This window comes from Dermacentor albipictus, chromosome 1, assembly GCF_038994185.2.
Source record: "Dermacentor albipictus isolate Rhodes 1998 colony chromosome 1, USDA_Dalb.pri_finalv2, whole genome shotgun sequence".
In the NCBI taxonomy this organism is placed as follows: domain Eukaryota; kingdom Metazoa; phylum Arthropoda; class Arachnida; order Ixodida; family Ixodidae; genus Dermacentor; species Dermacentor albipictus.
The window spans coordinates 390,703,962-390,722,465 of NC_091821.1; the positions used below are offsets into that span (position 1 = coordinate 390,703,962).

The 18,504-nt window shown below is 42.9% G+C and overlaps 1 protein-coding gene and 1 long non-coding RNA gene across 4 annotated transcripts in view; one reads left to right on the forward strand and one right to left on the reverse strand.

The window, feature by feature from the left end:
- LOC135914264 (solute carrier family 22 member 7-like) overlaps positions 1 to 3,812 on the reverse strand; it is a 38,956-nt gene extending 35,144 nt beyond the window's left edge. For both annotated transcript variants that reach the window (XM_065447044.1, XM_070532032.1), the window contains exon 1: positions 3,463 to 3,812. The gene's annotated coding sequence lies outside the window, so the exon portion shown is untranslated. The remainder of the gene's footprint in view (positions 1 to 3,462) is intronic.
- LOC135914277 (uncharacterized) overlaps positions 1 to 16,910 on the forward strand; it is a 241,449-nt gene extending 224,539 nt beyond the window's left edge. Inside the window, exons 2-5 of one of the 2 annotated variants that reach the window (XR_010568262.1) lie at positions 3,235 to 3,413; positions 8,226 to 8,386; positions 13,517 to 13,621; positions 16,134 to 16,910. This is a non-coding gene — a long non-coding RNA (uncharacterized lncRNA). The remainder of the gene's footprint in view (positions 1 to 3,234; positions 3,414 to 8,225; positions 8,387 to 13,516; positions 13,622 to 16,133) is intronic. The other variant, XR_010568266.1, reaches the window with a different exon arrangement.
- The last annotated feature ends 1,594 nt before the right edge of the window (positions 16,911 to 18,504 follow it).

The window sequence follows — 18,504 nt, forward strand, 5'->3', positions numbered from 1 at the left end:
CAGTTTTGACAGTTCCGCGAATTCTCTGTTATCTCTTGAGTTGGACACTTTCATTCTTTGTCGTTTCTTTATTAGGTCATTTGTTGCTTGGGAGAACTTGCCTACTCGTTGCCTTGGTGCCTTACCTCCCACATCACTTGCTACATCTGAAGCCAGCCTTGTTACGGTTTCATTCATTATCTCTATGTCATCATCTCTCTGTTCTAAGGCTGCATATTTGTTTACAAGTAGCAGCCTGAATTGGTCTGTTCTTGCCCTTACTGCGTCTTTGTTGGCCTATTTCTTCCTGACCAATTTTATTCTTTCTCATTTCAAATTGAGGTGAATCCTAGATCTCACCAATCTATGATCACTGCTCTTTACATAGTACTTCAGCATCCTTCGCTATGCTGGAATTGGCAGAAAGCATGAGGTTTATTTGATTTTTTTGTTTCACCATTAGAGATTTTACAGATCCACTTTCTGTTACTACGCTTCCTGAAGAAGGTGTTCTTTATTCGCAACTTATTCCTTTCCGCGAATTCTACCAGCATCTTTCCTCTAGCGTTCCTAGAATGGACGCCGTAGTTGCCGATCGCTTAGATACGTACATTTATCGGAGACTTATACGTATATTTGAATATGTTGTTGCGAAATTTTGTGTATGCGTGCAGTGAACTTTGTTTCCGATGACACTTTTTCGCCCTTTATAGGACTGTATCTGCGCTTTTGTATATTCCATTGTATCTTTGCATTTCCAATGTACGAGGGCGAGTCAAATGAAATGGAGCCAACCTATTCCGCGCAATAATGCTTCGGTTCATTATCTGCGAGGCATGCGCGTAGCACACAGGCATATCTCATTTATGATAACATTGTATTTCATTGGCCACTGTGAAGCGTTGGAGCAAATGGTTCAAAGAAGGACGTGAAAGTTGCAAAGACGATCCATGACCGCGCCATAGCCACCGTGTAATCACCCCCTACACAATTGCAAGGTTGATGAGCTGATTAGACAAGAACGTATGATAAGCATCGGCGAACTGGCAAAGCGTGTAAATATCAATCAGAGTTTAGCTCAAACCATAATTCATGAACATCTCGGTTATCGGCTCTTGTGTGCGCAATGGATGCCCAAGATTTTGAACCACCGTCAGAAGACGGAGAGGTTCGGTACTGCCTTGACTGATCTGATCATGTATAAGAATGAGGGTGATGACTTCTTGTCTACAGTTGCGACTGGGGACGAATTATGGTGTCACTACTATACGAGCCTGAAACATGACGGCAAAGCTTACAGTGGAAATATTCGAATTCACCACTCCCAAAGAAAGCAAAGGCTGACATTTCTGCCGGAAAGGTGTTGTTGACTTTTTTTCGATCGTCAGGGGCCAGTACTGATCGCATTTGCTAAATCTGTAGAGACTATCAATCATTTCCGATATTGTGAAACGCCGGATCGGCTGCGTATCGCAATCAAGAACAAACGAAGTGGAAGATTGACGAGTGAGATCATCTTATTCCACGACAAAGCGCGTCCCTACGTCGCTGATGTGGTTGACCCGAAACGGGCAAAGTTCAAGTGGGGAACCACTGCAACATCCGCCATACAGACCAGGACTGTCGCCTTGCGACTTCCACATTCTGGGGAAATTGAAGAAACAGGTCAAGGGAACCAGATTCATGTCGGACAATGATGTGAAAAAGTCAGTACAGATTTTTCAAAGCAGCAACCCAAGGAATTTTATGACACGGGAATCACACAGCTCGTGAGTCTGAATGCTCATGGAGACTACTTTTCAATAAAGTACCCCGTTAGCCATATATTCGCATTAGCTGACTTTCATTTGATTCGCCCTCGTATATTTTGCAGAACTGTTTTTTATATGTGCGCTCTGTTTCGGCTATAATTTCGGTGCAATTACTCACAATACACGATCGGTGACGGCTGCTCCTGCGCAATACACTGGGACAAAGGAGAGCGTCATTGAGATTTTTCCTTGGCCATTGCATATGTACAAGAATGTAACCAAGTTTCTTGAATTACAAAGTTTCAATAAAATATTTATCCACAACTTGTTCGCTTCATGGCCTCTACATTTTTCATATCAGCGGCATGCACTGCTTTACTGGTTTCGAAATGATATAGTGCTAAAGTCCGTGTGATATTTTCATTACTTATTAAATAGACAAAAAACATGGAAGCATTGATATCAGGTATTTCTGGCACAATTTTTGGGACATACGAGTATATTTTTTTGTTAAAGAATACATATCTTACTTGCCTTGACAGTGGGTAGCGTTCAAGAATACGTTTGCAGCATCTTTGGTAGTGGCTACGCAGTTATTATTCATGTGTTTGATCCCTCGACAAATTCTATAAGGAAGAGGCCGAGCTGCAACGTGAGCCCGCAGCCCGCTCTGAACGAAATGTCTGGCTACGCCACTGGTACTGTTCAAAGCCTCCCCACTCCACCTGTTCTTAGCTAAGCCTTGTCAGTTTCTGGGGTTAATCTGAAGGTTTGCATGCCCCCCCCCCCCCCCTCCGCAATGCTGTACCTTAATTTATTCTGCAATTTTCTTCCTTACCGAGCCGATAACGCATTCTATTGCTGAAGTAGGGCAGTGGTCTCTACATAGCGACGTATATCCTTTATTGCGTTTCTTTCTTTCAAAAAGTAATTGTTACTCTTCTCGCTTAACGTTCACAAGTGCTAGAAACAAATGAACAATCTGCTACCGATTGTGATGTTAAAAATTGAAAATGCCTATAGTTGTTATACATGTTTAGAATGAAGTTGACTCCGTGAAATCAATATGCATAGCACTGAATGAATAAAACAATCAATCAACCAAAGACTACATAAATAAATAAATAAATAAATAAATAAATAAATAAATAACTGGCAGCTATACTCGCAAGTGAAGTGAGCTCGCCCGCAAAAAAATTCATTTCTTCTGATTGACTTTAATCCCGCTGTCATCTTATCGCGCGCTTTCTCCAAAGTCCTGTGCGATGTACCAAAAGCCGTTGCGGTGATGTGCTGCTTACAGTTGGGCAGTTGCGTGTAGAATATGCGAAAATAAATACGCAGCTCACGTGAAATGGGGAAATTTAGCTCCAGTAAAAGCACAAAGCTGTTCATGATTCACTCGCCACTCACGCGCACGAAGGCGAAAGACTTTCGCTAACGGCACTCCTTCGTGACTCAGCGACAGTGCACACGTCAACAGCTCGGCGATTAATCATTCCAGGTGACAGCGATCAGTCGCCCCTTCGAAACTGTGCACGCGCGAGGTGACGACGAGGTGTGCGGCATCGACGCGGTCCATCATCTCCTCAAGTACTCACGCAGCCCCGGCGGTAGAGTCACACGTAAGAGAAAGAGACAGGCGATACGACACTGACGCGTTGTCACTCAAGGGCGTTCAAGGTAAACTTCACTTTCATTCAACACGCGCCCTTGCAGTCACACGACTTACGTAATGAAGCAACGATGTGTCGTAGTCTGCTCAAAGTGTCCCGAGTTCCTTTATATGTCCAGGATCGCAGTCCGCCGAGCACATTCGTTCGCCACCTTATCCGACGCGTGCTTGCGTCAGCTTTCTGTCTTGGCTGCCAGTTATCCGAAGCTCACGCCGCTCGCATCGGTCGGATATCTGAGCGCTTCCGTGGTCTGCGTGTTGGCTGCATCTTATACTACGTACGCGTGCTTGCAGATAGCTGCCTACCGATTAGCTGCATAATTTTTCCGCGTAAAGCAGAGTGCTCTTCGTCGGAGTGCGGGCTCGAAGTGGAGCACTTGGCGAAAATGCCAAAACGCAGCCGCCCTTCGGCGAATGAGGTAACGTTGCCGAGGCGCGACACGCAGTTGTTGGCGTTGATGCCGTGCGGTGGGCCCGGCCGTGGCTCAGAAATAAACTCTTGGCCCCGGAGCAGCTGCTGCGTGTGCAAAGTAAGGAAAATAAAGCAACACGGCATATACAGTGGTGGTGTACCGAGGGTTAAATAAAAGAGGCTGACAGACGCATGCATCCGCGAAAGCTTCAGTAGGAGATAACGGGCATCGAGGTAATCATCGAAAGCCCCGCCAATCAATCCCATGCAAATATCAGCCGCTGGCGTTCATTTGCAGCAGGCTTAATAAGATGTGAAAATTTGGACCGCTTATGGCTATTTCCTCGATAACTTGTTCTAAGTGCACCGCATATGCAGTACTTTCGTTTACAGTGTTGGAGGCACGTAAGTGGCTTTGTAAGCATTCCTGCAAAAGTTGCCGTATTATTTGAGGACATCAACCTCACTCCCCCCCTCTCCCCCTCTCCTCCCCAAGATGCATAAAATTGGAGCCAGACCTATTGAAGATGGTGTTATGAAGATGGTGTAATCCTCCATTGCGTGTTTTGCTTGCTTAGGAGGGCAGGAGCCATTGCTTACGGGGGTATGAGCTATTGAGGTCGTCACTTAGTTTTTTTGTGTGTGTGTTTTGTGCCACTCGACCAGACGCCGCGTTTCTGTGCGCTGTATGCGTTATTCCAATGAATGTATGCACTTTACGCTTCGCTTTGATGAGTGCTTGTAGCCTCTGCATTACGAGAGGAATGAGTAATTGCATTTTTGCTTGCTCAGGGGGGTATGAGCCATCGCTCATGATGACAGTTTTATACCATCGTGCAGGACGACGCGTTTTTTTTTTTCAATGCCATCGATGGTATGAGTTATTTTTTCTCTTTAAAACGAGGATCTCATTGTCACACAGTTCACGTGTATTTAACACCAACCAAATTATGGCAGCTTGGGGTCATGCGGGGCAAAATGCTTAAGTTGCATGTATTACGCAGGTCCGTACAGAAAGGAACAAAAAAAACAAAGGGGAGCAACACATCGTACAGTACATTGATCGGGATACTGTACGCGACACATTTCCAAAAACGACTTTATGAGTATATATAGCCATAGTCTTTAGGAGCGCAGTTGGCATTGGCGGACACTTAAGTATTTGGATACATAAACAAATTTATCAACCTATATTTGTGTGACGTGCAATGCGTGCGTCACAACGCAGAACATGACTATTATTCAACATAATGATAAGGACTTAGTTTATCTAAGCATCGCATTAAGATAGTCCCTTCACAGCATAATAGACCATGGATGACAAAGGGTAGCACCTTTTACTAACTGAAACCTAGTAATTGCTTAGTAAAAACAGCGCCCATACTAAGTCTAAATTATTGAAGGTGGTAAACAGCTAGCAAATAGGTAATAGCCGGCGGCAAAGTAACTGCACCACATACTACCTCTTTACTAACATCTTTTTGATGAGAGTGCATTATGTGAAACCTGTTATCGTAGCGAAGATGATGTGATACACCTTCCAGAGTATAATTGTTTCTTTTTTATCTTAACCACTGTTCGAATCGTAGCGGGGGTGTGCTATTTTGAGGAAATGTAGCTACAAGTGTAACATATTGCCTGGTCATTGCTGCATGAATTTCAATATCAAGCAGCAGGCAGTAACATCTGGCTAAAAGGCAATCGACCATTTAAGATGCCACATTGCGTTAGTAAACAGAGACCCCGTTTTTAATTACACAGTAGTCAATGAAGCATACAAAAAATTTTGGAACAGCTTATTCTGATATATGATGAATGTTTTCTTAGGACACATACGCCACCCACTAAAAATTCGGGCAAACCGTGAATTAAGCGTAGTCTCATTCGACTTATTAATAACAAAAACAAATTATTCGCATTACTTATAAAATCTAGAAGTGAGGAGACTCCTTCAAGCTTTAAAACACTCTGAAACCGACTTATCAATCAACTAAGATCAGCACAAAGAGCATATTACAATAGTTTTTTATAAACAGTTTTCTGGGAACCCAAAAGAAGAATAAAAACAGTTTAATTGATATCTTAATAGAAGTTCACAAACCATGGTAACAGCTTGGCTAACGATAAATGGCGAAGAGATGAAGGATGCAAGACTGCCTGCGGCATTCAATAACATTTTGTGAGGTTGTTAGATGTAAAAGAATCCAGATACATTTTGATTTTTAGGAGACACAACTATCACAGTCCTTATTTTACACCCTACCGATGAACGCGAAGTTTTTTTTATATATAGAAACATGAGACATATAACTAGCCTTGACCCATGTAAAATACTAAGCCGATCAATAAAATATGTCCTGTCAATAATTACACCATACCTAATATTTATTTATGCCACTGCAATATCGACTGGACAATTTTCCTTCGATATGCAACTTGCCAGAGTGACAGCACCCTATAAAAATTTGACAGAAATACACTAGAAAACTACAGACCAATATGCGTGCTTCCACATTTTTCGAAAGGGCTAGGAAATGCAATTTATAGCCACGACCAAACATTTCTGTTTAGTCACGCTATAATAACTGGCTCCAAGTATGAATTTATTCCACAAAGATCAACAGAACTCGCAATACTTGTAAAAAAAAAGAATACATCTCAGAAAATATTGCAAAACAGGTCCTGAATTTGCACATATTTGAGATTTCAGTAAGCCGTTCGACACTGTAATCTATAGCATACTTTTTGCTGAACTCGAACACTGTAGTATCACGGTCACGCTCTTACCTTCACAAAATCATATCTAAGTTTTAGACAACAATACGTACTAATAAACAACTGCACTTCTGACCCGTTGAAAATTTCTTGGGGCGTTTTCCAAGGCAGCATCCTATAGGACGAATCTTTAAAATTTATATCAAAAACATTGTAAGTACACTCACGAAATTTGTTATATACACTGATGACCGTATTGTTCTGTTAACTCCCTCTGGCCTAAATGAAATAGCTAACAATGTAGACCACACACCACACATACTATAATAATGGGCCGCATTGAATCCTCCTGCTAGAAACACGAATAAAAATAAAGCGATGGTTCTCCCCCCGCCCCGCCTTTTATCGAAAACCACGTGACTTGGTATTTTAAGACATTTTGGTCCTTTGGCATTATACTCACGCCTGTCATGGGACGCAAATTTAACGACATTAGCGTTAAGATAGCTAAATTTATAGATGTGATCTCTTGCAACCAACACTTATTACCCACTAAGACTAAGCTGTCCTTGTACTATGACTTTTACTAGTCTTACATGAATTACTGTTTTATCGTTTGGGGTCGTACCACAATGGCTGACATTTTTAAACTTCAAGCGTTACTGAAAAAAAGATGTTGTGAGTAGAAGTTACCTTTCCTTATGATTCTGAAACGAGACCTTAACTTTCTTGGAATACAAAGTCATACCTGTGAGCTATTTGTTTGCTTATAAATTTACTTGCTTTCATGAAAGACAAATAACAAATAATTGCAGCTGTCTTAAAGATATACCACTTTAACGTTATAAAAAACCCTATGCAACTAGGAAGCCTGATACCTTACTATTACCTAAGCGTCGTGCAAATTATGGATTCGCAATGCTTAAATATATACTGCTAAAATGTTTAAACGCATCGACCTGTGAGCACTCCAGAACTATGTCATTTTCTTTTACAATTCGTGTTTATTGCTGTAAATAGTCTTTTCTAGAATGCAGTAATTCTCTTAAAATTGCATCTTGAACACGTATAGCTTTGTAAGTCCAGTTTCTTCGTAGCGTATAATTTCTTTATTTCTTTCTTTGTCTTGTTCCTTTCTTTTCTTAGTTACCTATATATGTATATGCGATAGTTAATATCCTTCGTAGCCAGTTACACTCTTGAAGAAGTTTACACCCATTGGGGCGTATCTTGTCTCACAATAATCGTCATCTGCCTTGCTTGCGTTTCCTTTCTGGAAAACTCAGCGCTCGCTACTTTCTTTCGAGAATCCTGCGTCACGCTGGTAACGCGCAAGCCGTTCGTGACTTGGAAGTACCAGGCTTGCAGCGTTAAAGAAAGCAAATGCGGCCAAGATAGATGACGATTACTGTTGTGGGACAAGGTACTGTTACGGTGGGAGAAGAGGACAATGACGACAACGGAAAAGACGGAGAAGTGGCAACAGCCTCTCGGGATTCTAAGCTGCTGTTTATGTATCTCTCGTAAATACATCCTCTGAATAGTTTTATACCCGTGACTATACGACCCAAAAAGTGTAAACTTTTTTAAGCTTGTAGCTTTATTATTTGAACTGTCATTCATAGCAAAAGAAAAGGTTTTGCTTTAGATAGTGCATTGCATTTTGCATTTAGTTTTCCGTTCTATTTTGCAGCTAGCTGTAAAGGGTGAGCAGCGGCTGTTATACATCCATGTGCATCATGCGCTGACACTGTCCGACTGTGCGAGATGACGATGCATTGCTTCCACTAACTACACATCCCAGAAACAACACAATGCGCCTGCAGCTGCTACAGAAGACACCCATATGCATGAGTAAGCTTTGGCTTTCGAGCGGATTCTTTGGAAGTGAATATTAGGGTCACCTAGGTGCACTTTCTTTAATTTATTCGTTACAAAAGAAAATTGAGAGTGATCGATGTTCAGGTCGAGCAATGACTCGGAACATTATGGCATGTAAAGAGAACTCATGTGACGTCACACGCGCCATATTGTTGTCTTATTCCCAGCTTCCACTGTGCTGCTGGATATAAGGAGTAAGGGGACAGAAGAAAAAAGAGGGAGGAGTACAAAAGAAGTAAACCGTCTACACGATCGCTCAGTAGTAGGCAGCGTTCTCAAAGTCTCAAAGTGTCAAGATTTCAATTCTCAAAATCGAACGAAGATACTCAAAAGCTACAGCGCAAGACTTCCCGTAGACGAAAAGCGCGACTAAGATATAGACAGCGCTGTCTGTGTCCTAGTCTCTTCTTTCATCCACGTGGAGCCTGGCGCTGTAAGAATAGTTAAGGATAACCCACCAACTAGCCTAAACTTTTGCATACTCAAAAGATCATGAAAATACCGCTAAACCGAAGAAAATTTTGTTTATCCTTCTGAATAAAAAAGTGCTTATTTGGAAGGTTCTATGGAAAGGTAAAAAACACGAAGTGGCACACTCTTCACTGGAAATTAAGTATATAGGGTGACTGGAGTCGTCATTCGAATGCTTCGTGAGCTCCTGCTTCGGGTTTTCGATACCCCGAGCGGGTTAATCGCGCAGCCAGTTTACGGACCGTAAGAGCGTGACTAACCTAGCGCGATTACGCTACTTTACGCGTCACTGTTACTTCCGGCACCACGGCCTTCCAATAATATTCAAGCACTTTCTGACGGAGTTTCACAACACGCTAAACGACAAACAAGTTACAGGTTTCCGTCTGGAGTTGACGCATAACTACATTACGCAAAATATATATTCAAGAACTGTTTATAACTTATTGTATATTTGCTTTCCTTCTAACGATGAGCGAGAAACGAAACCGTCGATCGCCACCTTTCCTAAAGAGAAAAGCATACCTGTCTGCGGTGAGACCAGTGCTACCACACGTCGCGAGGGACTCACCTGATTTCCCCTATAGTTCGTTTGTTTACGCGTTCATATGCCGACACACCTGGCCTGTGCGCAGAGCACCTGTACGCGAAAACCGATTTCCTTTAAAGCAGCTTGCAGCCCGCACAAGCGGCAAAAAAGTGCGTATAAAAACGAATATGCCACGCACCGAAGCGAAAAGGCCATGGTCGCGAACACCAGTACGCAGACGCGGGTTTTGTGCGGTATGCGCACAGCAAAGACTGAGCCTCGGTGCCCCTCTTTTGGGGCGCGTGAACATCGAGCGAGGTTTCCAGTAGGAAAGCCAGATTATCTTTTTTTTAAGCGTGAAGTGTTTTTAGGTCCCGTTGTAGGCGACCTTCCATTGACCTTGAACCAAAAGTCAGAGCCGTTATCCGGGCACACAAACGAAAACATCCGGGCGAGTTGCGAGAACAAAACGAGATCTCCTCCCCCTTTGTACAGTACCGCGTTACATACGCTAGTTACTCCCAAATAAGCTACAAAAAATATTTCGTCGAAGTATTTCCTAATGTTTGTTTACAATATCATCATCATCAGCAGCAGCAGCATGTGTTACGTCCACTGCAGGACGAAGGCCTCCTCCTGCGATCTCCAATTACCCCTGTCCTGCGCAAACCGATTCCAACTAGCGCCTGCGAATTTCTTAATTTCATCGCCCCACCTAATCTTCTGCCGTCCTCAACTGTGCTTCCCTTCTCTTGTTACCCATTCTGTAACCCTAATGGTTCAACGGTTATGTAACCTGCGCATTACATGACGTGCCCAGCTCCATTTTTTTCTCTTAATGTCAACTAGAATCTCGGCTATACCCATTTGCTCTCTGATCCGAACCGCTCTATTTCTGTCTCTTAACGTTATGCCAAGCATTTTTCGTTCAATCGCTCTTTGCGCGGTCCTTAACTTGTTTTCAAGCTTCTTTGCAGTCTCCAAGAATCTGCAATATATTTGAGGACCGGTAAAATGCACTGAGTGTACACCTTCCTTTTCAATGCCACTGGTAAGCTTCCAGTCAGGAGCTGACGATGCCTGCCGTATGCGATCCAATCCATTTTTATTCTATGAATGTCCTTCTTATGATCAGGGTTCTCTGTGAAGAATTGACTTAGGTAAACGTACTCCTTTAGACACTCTAGAGGCTGACTCGTGATCCTGAAGTCTTGTTTCCTTTCCCAGCTACTCATGATTATCGTTGTATTCTGCATAATAATATTTAACACCACTCTTACACTCTCTCTGTTAGGGTCCTCAATCATTTGTTGTAACTCGTCTGCAGTATTTCTGAATAGGACAATGTCACCGGCAAACCGAAGGTTGATGAGACATTCGCTGTCGGTCCTTACTCCTAAGTCTTCCCAGCAGAATAGCTTGAATACTTCTTCCAAGCACGCAGTGCATAGCATTGGAGAGATTGTGTCTCCCTGTCTGACTCCTTTCTTTATAGGTACTTTGCTGCTTTTCTTGTGTAGATTTAAGGTAGCTGTGGAATCTCTGTAGATATTTTCCAGGATATTTACGTAAGCAGTCTGTACTCCTTATGTAATGCCTCTACGACTGCTGGTATCTCTACTAAATCAAATGCCTTTTCGTAATCTATGAAAGCCATATATAGAGGCTGATTGTACTCTGCGGATTTCTCAATTACCTGATTGATGACATGGATGTGATCCATTGTAAATAATCTCTTTCTGCAAGCTGCCTGTTCCATTTGTTGACTAAAGTCCAGTGTTGCCCTTATTCTATTACAGATTATTTTCTTAAATATTTTATATAATAATGGGAGTAAGCAGGCCTGTAATTTTTTAATTCTTTAACGTCTCCCTCTTTGTTGATTAGTATAAAGTTTGCATTCTTCCAGTTTTCTGGCACCCTTGCAGTCAATAGACATTTCATAGGGAGAGCCGCCAGTTTTCGAAGCATTATATCTCCTCCTTCTTTGATTAAATTTACTGTTATTCCATCTTCTCCTGCAGCTTTTCCCCGTTTTATGTCTTGCAAGGCACTTCTGACCTTAGTTATAGGAGGAGTTTCTGTGCCTTATTAATTACTGCTTCAAATGGAGGCATTCTGACTTCTCTGGGTACTGTACAGGTCAGTATAGTATTCTTCCGCTGCTGTTACTATACCTTCGAGATTGCTCATGATATTACCCTGCTTATCATTCAGTGCATATATTTTTGGTTTGTCATATGCCAAGTTTCTTTCTCACTGATTTCAGGCTGCGTCCATGTTTTACGGCTTCCTCAGTCTTTCTAACGTTATAATTTCGAATATCCCTTGTTCTCGCCTTGCTGATCAGTTTTGACAGTTCTGCGAATTCTATCTTATCTCTTGAGTTGGACCATTTCGTTCCTTGTCGTTGCTTTATTAGACCCTTCGTTACTTGGAAGAGCTTGCCTACTGGTTGCCTTGGGGCTTTGCCTCTCATTTCAATTACTGCCACTGAAGCCAGCCTAGTTAAGGTTTCATTCATTATTTCTGTCATCATCAATTCTCTGTTCTAAGGCTGCCTCGTCATCATCAGCAGCTGCAGCCTATTTTATGTCCACTGCAGGACGAAGGCCTCTCCCTGCAATCTCCAATTACCCCTGTCCTGCGCCAACAGATTCCAACTAGCGCCCGCGAATTTCCTAATTTCATCACTCCACCTAGTCTCCCGCTGTCCTCGACTGGGTTTCCCTTCTCTTGGTACCCATTCTGTCACCCTAATGGTCCAACGGATCTTCTTGAGTAATTCTACTCTTTCTCTCTTCATTTTGAAGAAATCGTAGACCTCACATATAGCTACAAATGAAACACTTCAAAAACACACAGCTAAAAAAAATGAACTTCTGACTATAGCAACCGAGCATACGAGATATCTGAGTCAAATAATCCTACAGAAGGTGAGGCCACCTTAAAGCGCAGAAGACCATCCCAGAAGATCCTACCTGCCTAAAAAGTCACTTGAATCATCCGCGATATACTGGTGATGGGGGCGACCTAGGTGAATTGGATGGACAAAGCTGCAACTAATTTATGCTAGACAGCAGTGCGAGGTGAACAAAGCGCGACTGATTGCGATAGGCAGGCTGATATTATTTATACATTCCATTGTCTCTGGCCGCGTCGAGAGGCGCGACAGAGAAATAATATCAATAATAATAAAAATTGAGAAGAAATACGTCCCTACATATCAGCATCGCCAAGATCGGCGCTAGACCGGATGAGTGCTACAGAGCGTCGATATGGATACACCCATTGCATGTGCGACATCTATATTTCTTACTCTGGTGTTTGTGTATTGGATTAATTGCTTACGTTGATATGACGCCGTGTGGAGCTTTTTAGATCAAGTGATTTTGTATTCGCATGTGTGTACTACTGACTGTCTGCTGATTTCCTACTACTCTGGGAATCGCTCGTCGTCTACTGAAAGACAATTGATAACTGCGAAGATAAAACGGTACGAGTACTTCGGCCAGAATTTCTACAGAGTATACACAAGATACTTTGTAAGAGACTATACGGAAACGTTTCCCATGTGCAATACGATATCAAGTACGATAACAGTATGGTAACTGGCATCATTCGTTGGCTAAACAAGTTTTAAAGAATTCCAGTCTTTACCAGTAAATATTTCGTGAGACTTAAACCATATGGATGTTAGCGATATCTTTACAGCAGTAAGGCTATTAAACTTGAACACTTTGCTTACGGCAACTGCTACCTTGAAACTCGTCTTGTCCAGCCGGTGTCAAGCTTCGTGTGCTCGTACTCAATGTCTCAAGTGCGAAGTCCGCTATGTTGTAACATCCCGTTGCAACTAGCGATACGGGAAAAGAACTCGTAGTAACTGTATGCGTTCCAGTGCCGTATAGCAACACGCTCTGTGACTCCCTGTCGGAATGTGCTTTGCGTATGAAACAGCTGCTCTACCAGCTGGCAGTCTTCTGGCAGTCAACAGTTTGATGTTTGGGGTCATTGTTTTTTTATTCGGTGTTTTTTTTTCTCTGATTATATAGCCCGGTTATGATTCATTTGAACTCATTCTTGTTTTTTTGCGCTCGCAGATGAGAAATACAACAAAGCTCTCCTCGGGGAATACGGGCAGCCCCTACACCTTCTGTAACCAGAGCTTGGGTTCCAACACCTGAAGACCCGGTAAACGGACCAAGGTCTGTTATTCTAGTGCTGTCGCTACTACAGCAGCGTTTTACCATCTCTTGTGGCTCTGCGTAAAAACGAGGACTTCTCGAGAGAAGATATCAATAGCTCCCAAGTTACGAACAAATCAGACGGACGGTTACAGGCGTTGGCTACCGGACAATTAGATCGCTATGCCAATACTGTACGTTCTGCGGAAGGAAGACTTTCACGCTTTTACTTAGATAAATATATGCGCCGTAGGGCGAACGTCACGGAAGAAAAAAGGCAGCTGGCTTGTGCGACTTTGCAGGATCATAAACCAATTCCCAGCGAAGCTGTTTTTTTCGAGCAGTTTTAATAAGAATTTCACTTGCCGGAAACCGAATCATATATTTAAAAACGTTCTTCCTATATGACTGGTCCGCATGAAACCTTGCAGGCATATAATGCCTTTGGACACTTGTCAGGGAATTTTTCCAGAATCAGTAACTCAGCCACACATATTTTACTTGGCGATAACATAGACCGTGATATTCCTCCAATTCTCACTATATGCGATCTTTACGGCGTTTATAGTTCCCCCAGGACAGGAGAGCATATTCCGCGTTGCTCGTAAATCACACTTAAAACGCTCCGTAATTTACTGCTAAGGACGTCATTTGTCCACACACTAATAACTTCGTCTAGATATAACCCATAACCTACCTTTCGTTTTAAAGAAATATAAACAAGGTGCCTTTTTTTTAGTTCACCAAGTACGCCGCAGAAACATACTAAATACTAATAACCTCTTATAACACATACAATAAAAGAAGAAGAAAATTACGCGGATCCCACGCACTGTGGGAATCGATGCAAGCGAGGCTTTCTGTGATGTTTGCGTTAATGGGCGACAATAGGCAGTGATGTATACGGCGAATGCGTAAATTGGTCTTTAGTGCAATGCTGGAGTGGTGAGTTGATGATAGACGTCACTTACCTGCACTTGCGTTTGTCTACGGGTGCTTTTGCGTTTCGCCTCCTTCTAAATGTGGCTGCCGCGGTCGGTACCCAACCTGCTACCTCGAGCAATGCCATAGCCACGAAGGTGCCGCGACGGGCACAGAAGTGTCGATTGAGTGTGCGGCCACTTCTATAGTGCAGTTCAGGCGCTAAATTTTCACAGTGTTTGTTTGTTTGTTTGCTTGGTTGGTTGTTTGTTTTGTTTGTTTGTTTGTTTGTTTGTTTGTTTGTTTGTTTGTTTGTTTGTTTGTTTGTTTGTTTGTTTGTTTGTTTGTTTGTTTGTTTGTTTGTTTGTTTGTTTGTTTGTTTGTTTGTTTGTTTGTTTGTTTGGAAAAGGTAGAAGCGTACCGTATCGTACCCCGAGTAGATATCTCCCTGTTTTGCAAACGATGTGACGTCACTGCAAGTGTCCCTTCCATCTGCCGCACGTTCGAAGTGGGCGCTTGTTGGCAAAAAAAAAAATGTTCGTACGACCTTGTTCCCTCGGCATAAGAGCGCTGCTCGTACAACAACTGCCGCAATCGTATTTCGCGCATATTGCTATTTTTGAAGGGAGAGCATCTAGAAGCTGTGCTTAGAAAATATTATCGTCCCGGTTTTACCGGCACAACAACATATAATGGAGTTGCCGAGTGCATGGTTACCTTGAGTCAGCATGTAGTGATGTCATAAGAATGTGCCTCTGGCGTGCATCAAACAGCCCCCAATATTGATTACCCTTCGAAAGCGAGCACTTGACCACAGAAGAAGCACATTTTCCATCTGCTGAAATGACACTTCACTAAAATGTCTTGGGACAAAAGGTGTGTATTGAATTGCCGTGAATGTACTTGTAGTTGCGGCACTTACACTGTATCGTTAAACGCTACGAAAGATCGACTTAGTCTACAACTATCAGCCATAGCCATCACGTGGGCTCAGTGGAGCCGTACCCAGTGGCGGCGCCTAAATTCAGATGCGGGAGGAATGCAAAAAACACTTGTTACCGCATTTTAGGAACGTGGTAAGAAACCCAACTTGTCAGAATTGATCCGAAGCCTTTCCTTCCAGTGTGGCTCATAAGCCGCTGTGTAGCTTAGTAGTGTTAAACGCCATAAGTTAATTTTCATTACTTGTCATGGTCGTGTGAATGTACAAAGCAAAAACATGCATAAATGCATAATCCGTTGCGCGTTACCTTCACTGTGCCTCCAAATTGTCAGGTGCCTCCCTTTGCTGCTGTCAACTTTAAAGGACCCAATTTTTGCATGTTTATGTGCGTCATCACTGCACAAAGTTCGGGCCGTAAACGTAAGTATAGCAATAAAGAAAAATAGAAAGTTCAGTTTTACTTGAGACCCACGAAATCTGCGTTAAAACGCGATAATTTCAGTGGTTTGCCATTTCTGCATTCCCCGTTGTTAAATGTATACACGCAGCTTCAACAGTGGTCGAAACATGGAAGGAACTAATTTATAGTCATACGTTCCAGCCGATAGATGATTTCCAAATGAAAGTTTTTTCCCCATTTTTTCTTTTCTTTTTTTCTCTTCTGCACAGAGCGAAGATGGCACCGAGATACATGCGCTCACTAATAATCGCGTTTCATTCATTCTCACCTGTTCAACAACTACGGCTCCTGGAGTTCTATCAGCGCCTGATCACTACGATTGGCCTTACCACATGCAACACGCGTGCAGAGTGTCTCGCAAGCAATATGTATTGCTAATCGCGTAGTACACCACGCACACACACACCTACACAATATGTGGTCCGTTCTCCTTCATAAGTATGAGCCGATGTCGACGCTGTTTTTTTCGCCGCACACTTTACCACATCACAACAAACGTTGCACGCCTCCATGCAAAAGCCGATATTCCTCATCGCACTATCCATCACAGGCCACCGCGTGGTTCACGTTTGCAAGTACGAAAGGCCGGCGTCGCCAGATTTTCCTTACGCAGTTTACCGCACACTCATGTTCTCCAACAGACAATACTGCTAATCCGGCTGACACGAGAATTTTTGAGGTTTACATAAAAAAAATGCTGGCACTCCCATAATCGAGAGTAGATGTAAGCGTGAAAAAGCTACCGGCAAATTATATTGGTTGGAGATGATACTCACCACAGTATTAAAATAGGTGTAGTTCATGTTCGCAACAGCACACCCCATCATACCACAGCGCACCACGCCATAATGTGTACTGGTCCATATGGACGCAGTAGCTTCCTCTCACCAACACAACCTCATTGCAAGTCTCGTCTCGACCAAACAGCAATCCGCGGCGCGGCGGACGCGCTGAGGAACTCACGGACCGCTGGCGTTGAAATGAGCACAGGCAACCCTGTCGCAGCACGAAAATATGACATCCAAGTGTATAGCCATTTGAACATCGCTATTCAAAATGACAAATAAAATTTCAGCGTACTACAAGTTACAGCTTGAGTGATACTGTGAACAAATAATAGGAAGAACTCGGAAGCAAGATTTTTTATAACTTGTTTGGGCAGTAACTAGAGTATGTAAGGTGGTCCTGTACAAGGAGTTGGGGGCCAAAGGCCTCTTTGTGAGTGCCTGAGAAGGATAAGAATAGTACGAGACGGTAACTCCCAAACACAGTTAATGCGCGAATACCTAGATCTTCAGCGTGAACGCTACCATAGACTTATGAGCTGGTACTCTCGCACCTCTGCAAAGGCGTGGATGACCAACAGGCCAATTTCCGACCCTGAGGTACTGCGGCTGGCTCATGCGTCCAGCAGGAAGCAGAATGGCAGCTCTTTCATTGAAAGGGTTATAATAGAAGATGTCACAGAGAGTGGTGCGAGGCGAGATATCGAAATAATTTTTTGGAACTGGTTCTCAGACACATTTTCATCGGAAAAGACTTATAATGCAGAACTATTGAGTGAAGAAATTTCAGGCTTTTGCGCTAACCTACCTCAAGTAGAAGATACAGAAGGCCAGAATTTATTGTCTCCAACAAATCTGCCAGAAGTTTTTGATGTTATACGATCTATGAACAGCGGATCAACACCCGGTCCGGATGGCTTACCAGTCGAATTTTACCGATCTTGCTGGGAGGAAGTAGGCACTGCCTTAGTGTCGCTCCTTAACGGCATTCTTGCACGGGAAGGTATACCTAAATCGTTTAATCGGGTCCGCGTAATGCTCTTGCCAAAGCCACACTCCGACCTTGCAGAACCCTCATCCTGGAGGCCTATAACGCTGCTCAACACAGACTATAAGATATTGACAACCCTTCTTGTAAATCGCATGAAGATATTATTGCCGAAAATAGTCAGTGTACATCAAACATGTTCCGTGCCGGGACGGAGTATATTTTCCTTTCTCAACTTAACACGTGATATCATACAATACACAACAGCGCGTGAAGCTTCAGGAGTATTAGTAAGCTTGGACCAAGCCAAAGCGTTCTACCGCTTAGAACACCAGTACTTATTTGAGGTTTTACGATGCTCTAACTTCCCTGAAGAGTTTGTAGACATCCTGCGGATGTTGTATTCGCGAACAACAGCTGAGCTACTGCTTAACAACATTTTAACACCTAGATTTGATGTGACAAGGGGAGTGCGGCAGGGTTGTCCTTTGTCACCCATATTGTTTGTGCTTGCGATTGACCTGTTGTTAAGGTGGTTTAGCGAGAGCCCGCTCATAAGAGGTCTTCCTATGCCGGGATCCGAGTGCATAAAAGTATCGGCGTATGCGGATGACATCACTTTGTTTTTACGGGATGGGGACAGTCTTGTAGAGGTATTTCGTATTTATAATTAATATGCTTCAATGTCAGGGGGCAAAATAAATATGAGAAAATGTGAAGCATTAAATTTAGGTCGCGGCGAAATAACGTTACCAGGGGACATTAAACAGACCGAGCATATGCAAATACTAGGTATCAAGTTTTGTA